Genomic DNA, 7,796 nt, shown 5'->3' on the forward strand with positions numbered 1-7,796 from the left:
GGACAGGTGCAGGAGTAGGGGAAAGAGATTTATCTATATATGTAAACAGGATCGTTTGTGCATTTCTGCTGGTCTATGGAAATGAGCAGATGATAATTTGTTTTGTCTCCTTTTTTCATTTGTTTGTACTTTTTGTCTTTATTTTCTTATACATTTCTTTTTGTTGTTGTTGTTGTTCTTCTAGTTTTACATGCATATATCTGGTAATATGGATAACTGGTTGGATTGTAGGGAAGGGTTTACAGGGTGTTCAGGGTCTCACTACTAGATCTGACTTGTAGTGAGTCTCCTGCTTACAACTTCCCAAGAGCTGGGATTACAGCCGTGTGCCACCATGCCCAGTCTCAACTGTCATCTCAGTGCACCCAGGGGCAGGGCTGGCAGGGCAGACCCACGGATAGTACCCCCTTTAATCCAGTGAGCTCTTTGGCTGGCCCTAGGATAACTGGTTGGAAGACATTATATATTACAAAAATTACTTTGAAATTCATAGTACTTTGTGAAGCAAAATTCTGTATCACTTGTAATTTTTTTGTTTTAATTCTAATTTTTACTCCCTTTAATATTTTTATGACAACTTTTATGGCCTTTACTTTTGTTATTTTTTAAATGGCCATGAAGTTTAATACATGAATAATTTAAGGCCACAAAGGCAATCAATATGGTGCTAGCTAAAGACACTTATAAAAGTGGATTTCTAGAACTTTATAGAAAGTGACAAAAGCATCCAAAGAAAGAGGAAATAATTTTCAGAAGACTACTAGCAATATTTCTTATGCTAATAATTGGTTTTTTCCTAGATGAAAAACCATTTTATACAAATTCACAGTGTCTGAACTTTGTAGAAAACAGGGTGGGGTAGGGCGGCTTCCAGCTCAGGAGGTGTCATGGTTTCCCCTTTGAGCTCGCTGAAGAGGCACACCTCCTGATACTCCTTCATAAGCTGCGTGGATTGAGACTCATCCAAGGAAGAGCGAGTAGGCCCACGTGATGTCATCTACCTGTTCCTCTGTACCCCTGCGTTTCTGGCACACGAGGCTTGCTGCCGTGATGAGCTGGATGGCATAACACAGCGACGTCTCCAGCCCCATGCAGGTGCGAACAGTGCAGGTGTCCTCACCCATCTGCAAGTCCCCCTCACACCAAATGCACAGGATCTGCTTGGTGTCCTTCTCGCTGTAGGGTGAGGTGGAGATGATGAGTAGCCGGTTCAGCAGGTCGATGGGGATGCCACGGGGGCCCTGGGAGCTGGTACCCTGGATCCATGTGACACCCTGGTTGATGATCATGATTAGGACAGGTGCCATGTCCCTCTCCAGGGCCCAGTTGAGGAAAGAGATGCTTTCAGTGTCCAACATGTATACCTCATCGATGATAAGCACCCAAGAATGATTTCTGCCCTGCCCTCCTCACGCCACCCAGACACCTTTGAATTGATCTGGTCTTGGACTTCTGATTTGATCTCCCCTGTGTCACCTGAGAAGAGTGCCAGGAAGCCCAGGGTCTGGGGGTTGATGTCAATCTAGTGCAGGGACACAGTGTGCACCACCTCCTGGCACTTCTGTAGTTCCCTATCTGGGCACTGTTCGAACTTGGTCTGGGAGCCCATGGCCTTGTAGTCACAGGCATGTGTGAAGGAGAGGCCGAGCTTGGAGATCTTGCCTGCTGCCCTGTCGATGGTGATCACATCCCCGGCCTGGACCTTGTCCTTGGTCAGCGACTCGATCATCTTGGTGCCCAGGACATAGATAGTCTTCATCTCTGTAGTCTTGAGGATGAGTTTGCCTACCTTGGAGTCAGCCCCCGTCGCTGGCCGGTTGATCTGAATCTCCATCACCTCTCCTTCAATGATCTCGGTCTCCTCCTTGATGCAGATGCCAATGGAGTGGCAGAAGGCCTGCGTGAGCGCTTCAGTCTTGCTCATCTCCAGGGAGAAGCTCTTGGTGCCAGCGATGGCCGTGAATGGGGCTTCTGGGCCCAGAGCCTACGCCATACCTATGGCAATAGCAGTGTTCCCCAGACCCGGCTATCCGGCAACAAGGACTACCCGCCCAGCAATCTTGCCCTCTCAGATCATCCCCAGCACCACATCGGCTGATCTCCGGGGCGCCGGCTGACCCACCATTGCCTGCGAAGCCTGGCGAGGTTCCAAGGCATTGTCAGCCTGAGTCCCGGCATGTGGGAGTGCGCACCAACGCATTCGACCCTCGTCGCACCGCGGATTACCGAGATTGAGACTGTGGTTGTGGCGGCCACGTTTGCCATGATGCCTGCCAACTGGAGGGTATCTTAGTAGAAACCTCTTATGGTAACATTTCTTTTTTAGAAATTGCATTGTCATTATTATTATTTTTTTAAATTAAACTTCATGTCCAGAAAGCCTGTTAAGGTTGAATTCCCTGAAACTCATTGCAATCAGAGTAAAGGTGCTTTCCTTCATGGTCAGTACATTTATTTTATTTTGATTTAATACAAATCATTCTTATATTGGTATATCTTCTAGGAGACATAACAGACCATTTATGGAAAAGAAGTAGATATATCTCAACTGTAAATGATGAGAAAAAAGGCCTTGAAACAATGCACTGAATCATATATAATTTTTCTTTTTCTTTTAAAGCATTGCCTTGGGAAGAATAGAGAAAAGAACATAAAATCTGTTTGAAGGTTTTAAAAAATGAAAGTATGCTCTTGCTTTATCCCAAAGTAGCTCTTTCCCTTTGGTGCTGCAGAACTTTCAGTCGGAAGTAAGATTAGCTCATGTGTCCTATTATTCTCATTCTGCACTCGACATCCATGGAGTTTCTTTTTTCTTTGCTGGCTTTCAAACAATTTCAAGGTGATTATACTGTCTAGCATTACGTACTGCAAAGAAAAACGGTATACGAATTGCTTTCCTTAGGTTGGCAATCAGCACAATTGTCACTCTTTTCAGAAGGCAGCAGTATCCTGCAAGGAAAACCTGTGGAACTAATCGACTAGAAGTGTGGGAACATTCTCAGTAATGAGTGGATATAATTTCTTAACAATTCCCCCACCATGGAAGTTTATGCTTTGCAAAAATATCTGAATTATTCATGTGATAATAAGTGTGATGAGAAAATGGTAACATAATAAAAATAAAATCGACTTCAGGGACAAATGCATAGTTTTGAAGTACCTTGTATCCATGCGACTCACTCGCTCTGGGGTTTTTCGCCCCTTCCTGTAAGCTCTGCTTGTTTCCTCTTGTTTTCTCAAGCATTTCCACTGTGCTTAGAGGACTCAGTTCCACACCAAGCACACCAGGTGTTTCATGAAGGGCTGCTCTTTGATTTATCCACAGTGATGAGCTGTGAAGTCTTTTCCTAAGTAGTCTGCGCCTTCTCTGGGACCTAACCTACAAACCAAGATATGTTTCTAATCCAGTGGCTCCCTTGAAAGCAGGGTTTGTTCATGCTCTAATCATTTTATCTAGAAACAAAAGACTAGCATGCACTGAGATGCTAGTGATTGTTCTGTATGAATGTAAGTAGACTGTGATGGTTATTTCAGACTGTCAACATGACTGGACTGAGAGGCTTAGCAGATTAGTAGAGCATATTTCTGAGGTGGTCATGAGGGGACAGCACTTGGGACTGTCTCAGTCACTTTTTTCCCTTTGCTGAGACAAAATATCCAACACCCAAAGTTAAACAAGGAAAGGCTTATTTAGCTCATAGTTTGTAGAGATTTTTATCTATAACCTGCTCACTCCAAGGAAGGGTGGTATGATGGGAGGCTACAGTTCATGGTGGCAAAAGATGCCAAAGAATACAAGAGAGGAGGAGAGAGCAAGCCTCTTTCCATCCCTTATATCATATACAGCCTACCTGCCTTAGGGCAGGAATAGCTCTCATACCCTAAACCCAAAATTAGAGCAGGAATCATTCACAAACTCTAGATTCAGCCACCTCTGAGAAGCCTGCTGCCACAGCCACGTGAGGCTTTGTGGGACATCCAGATGCGAGCAACCATAGCAGGAACAGCAGCTGGCCCCTCTCCCTTCCTCCTTGGTGCTGTTCCTCGTGCTCTGCTTCACAGCTGCCAGGAGACGTGCAATGTTGCTCCGGTTTGCCTTTCGCCATGGTGCTTCTGCCTTGGAGCATGCCGACTACAGACTGAAATCTCTCTCCCTTTAAGTTGTGAATATTATGTAAATTGTCCTGGCCACAGAGAAGCCGATCAATACACACCTTCTTATCCCCGCCCCCATTACTTGTATTAGCTTCCTCTGAACCACCCAACAAACTCTTCTCCACTTCTCTCTAGGTAGGATACAGTGGTACAAATGTTTGGAAAGTCTTCAACACCAGCAATTTACGTGCACCCTACCGGGCTAGAGTCTGATTTTAGATGGAAGCAGTAGCTTTAGCTCATCTGTGGCACATACTCAAAAAATGTGTGGGAAAATATTAAACGGCTAGATGCAAGTGGCATTATGAAGTATGTAAGACATCTAATAAAGTTTCTGAAAGAGTGAATAATACCTAATAGCACTGAAAGAAAAGTGAATATGAATATATTTTGGTTTTGGATAGATTGAAAATATATAAGGTATTATACAAAACATATAATATAATTATATAAAATAACTAATATTTTACATTTCCACATTTGTCTCATTGAATTAGCAGTCATTTTGGGAACATTCGTTTAGCAAATTATTCATTTATTTTTTTGCTAATCTTTGGGGGTTTTTTTCTTAAATTTTTTTATGTATTTAGTACAGGGTCTACAGGGTCTCACTACACAGATCAGACTCCTAGTGAACCTCCTGTTTTCAGCCAGGAATTGAGCCCCAGTCGCTGAGCCTATCTAAGCAGGCACCTTATCTGCTGAGCTATCTGTCTAACTTGTTAACCTTTGACACAGTGATATATGCTTATCTTTATTTGGAAGGCCTGAATCTAAGGTATCAGTTCCTTAGTATAAGGTAGAAATGAGACTAAATAGATGGGATAGAGTTTTAAAGATGGACATAGTTTAGTATTTATTTATGGTTACACACACAGGTCTGATTTATTTCACTTATGAGTATGGTCTCTAGTTGCATCCATTTGTCTATGAAAACCTTGGGTTTATTTTATTTTATAGCAGAGTAATACTCCATTGTATAAAAATGGCAAAAAAAAAACCCCTTTTACAAGAATAAGACTGACAATAAATGCAAATTGTACCCAATGCATACAACTAACACTGTGACTTGTATAGTAAAAACACTTCAGGAGAATTATAGGAAAGATTGACCTACTATTAACATATTCTACAATTAAAATCATCATAATAGCTACTATTCGAGATGGAAAATCAGCTGGGGAGATAGCTTGGAAGTCTAAGTGCCTGCCTAGCAAGTGCAAGGTTCCAAGTTCAATCTCAAGTAGCGTGTGCCATACTGGCCTGTTCCCAGGTGCTCAGTGCCAGCCTGAAATGAGGAGTGGTGGCATATGCCTGCAATCCCACCACTGGGAAAGCTGAGACAGGAGGCTCACTATGAGTCTGAGCTGCACCAATACATAAGTAAATTTAAAAAGAAAAAGAATTTAAGATGGAAAATAATATTGCGTAATGAAACATAACAAAACCTAGCAAAAGAACAATGCCTTATGAGTTACTAAAGAAAGCTTAAAATAAATATAATTAGAGTCCAATATAGTTAATTAAGGATGACAAATGGAATTATAACAGCTAACAGTCAATGAGCACATTCTAAGTGCTTTTCATATAGCTCTATAGTTTGTACGTCTCCAAAAACACATGTGTTAAAGGCTTTTTCCCCAGCCCGTAATGTTCTTTGAGAAGTAGCAGAACCTTTAAGAGATGCAGCTGAGTGTGAGGTCTTCTGGTCACTGGGCTATGCCCTTAAAGGAGATATGCAGATTCCAGCTCCTTGGGGGTCCCCTCTTTTACTTCAGGCTGCCAAGTGAAAGATTCCTCTCTCGTACCTTACCTCCACTGTGGTCTCTTCATCCATAGGTTCTAAAGCAATGGGCCAACACATGATAGACTGAAATTTCCAAAATTATGAGACCAAAAGCACCTGTTCTATTAATAAATTGACTATATGGGTATTTACTATCTTGTGTAGGACCACTAATTCTGATATGTTGACCTCATTGGACTAGGAATATCTAAGAGATTAGTAAATCATTTTTCTGGGTCTGTCTGTGTGGGTAAGGAAATATGTCCCCGAATACTACACTCTGATTCCCAACTAGTGTGAAGTAAACAGTCTTGCTCTACCGAACCCTTCCATAATAACATCCCTGCCTTGAGTCTACACGTCTACGGACCTCATCCCCTTAAAATTGAGCCAGACTAAGCCACTTTTCTGTGAAATTGTGGTTTTGAATATTTACATTGCACTTATGGGGAAACTAATACAGAATGCTAGTATTAGGATCGGGCTGTTGTTGTAGCAAGTGCTGACCATGAAACTTAGAAGGCTTTCAAACTAGTTTAAGGGATATTTTCAGAAAAGTTAGGGAAGCAGGTGGGAAATGTACTAAAAGGCTGTAAGTAGAGTGTCTTGGGTAACTGTGGTCAGAAGACCAGTCTCCCAGTGGGAATATAGACACTGTTGTAGCTCAAGCAGGCTTTTACAATATAATATGGGACACATATTTTAAAATATTATTAATAGTAGTCACCTACAGAATCATATACAGAGAAAGTGTAAGAAATCTGTCCATATACTAAAATTCAAAGCATTCAGCTGAGGGCCTGGACACCATGGTAGAGTCCTACAAGAGTCCAGTTGAAGACCTAGAGCCCATGGCAATGCCCCCTACGAGTGCTGCTAGAGGCCAAGATCCCATGACAGTGTCTCATGCAGGCTTGTTTCACAGATCTGCCCTGGGAAATCCCAATGGTCAGTGGTGGAAGCTCGAAAGTCTCTACCAGCAGGATGAAGAATCTGTGCTAGCAGGCTAAGAGATCTGCACTGGAGCCTGGGCGCAATGCTCCAAGTAAGAACCAGAGCTCCCCAAAAGGCTCCACAGCTGTCTTCAGAAACAGTGATGTTCTGAGCCCCTCTAATGACAAGGGAAGCTGAGTTCCCCTCAAAGCCAGGAAGCAATGTTCAAAGTGGGGACCTGAGCTTCCCCAAAGTGAACTGCAGTCATTCTCAGTGACAACAAGGTCCTGAGTTCCTTTGACAATAATAAAAGCCAAGTTCATCAAGAGAAGGTCCTCAAGAGAACCAAAAGGCTCCCTAAAACCTCTGTTCTGCCTCTTATGCTGCTGACAGTAATCCTCAGGTGGGCCTCCCACACTCAGCACCACACTGCTTTAGTTCAGCTAGGTTAAAAGTTGACCACCAATTGTCAATCAACACAGACACTAAAGACCAGGATAACAGGCAGGATTCCACTAGCAATAGAACTAGAGGTTATATATATATAAAGCTCTGGGAGATTTTTCTATGTTTCGCCCATGTCTTATGGGAGACTGACATTGAGGGTGGCTGGCTAAGTCATATGGCAACTGAAATTTATTTTAAAAATTTTTTTCCTTGTCCTTTGTAAAATTTATTTTAAAGAGAGCATAACAATGGATAAGACATTAGAAAGAGTACACAATTAGAAGCCCAAGATGACAGATATCCAACCATTGGTTTTGTACTACACATTGCTGTCCTCCATGTAGTTGTTGAGCTTGTTATTTTAATGTCTCTGTATCTGTGTTTCTTTGTCTAGAAAATACAGATAAAAATAACTATATTATAGGAATATTGTAAGGTTTAAATAATTCTAAAGGAGTGACAATAAGTGCTTGCC

The 7,796-nt window shown here is 42.3% G+C and overlaps 1 pseudogene; it reads right to left on the reverse strand.

Annotated features, from left to right (window-relative positions):
• Positions 1 to 823: 823 nt before the first annotated feature.
• On the reverse strand, positions 824 to 2,265 carry LOC101585333 (annotated as a pseudogene).
• Between the last annotated feature and the right edge of the window lie 5,531 nt (positions 2,266 to 7,796).

The sequence above is a fragment of the Octodon degus genome, unplaced genomic scaffold (genome assembly GCF_000260255.1).
Source record: "Octodon degus isolate 3935 unplaced genomic scaffold, OctDeg1.0 scaffold00054, whole genome shotgun sequence".
NCBI classification, from domain to species: Eukaryota; Metazoa; Chordata; class Mammalia; order Rodentia; family Octodontidae; genus Octodon; species Octodon degus.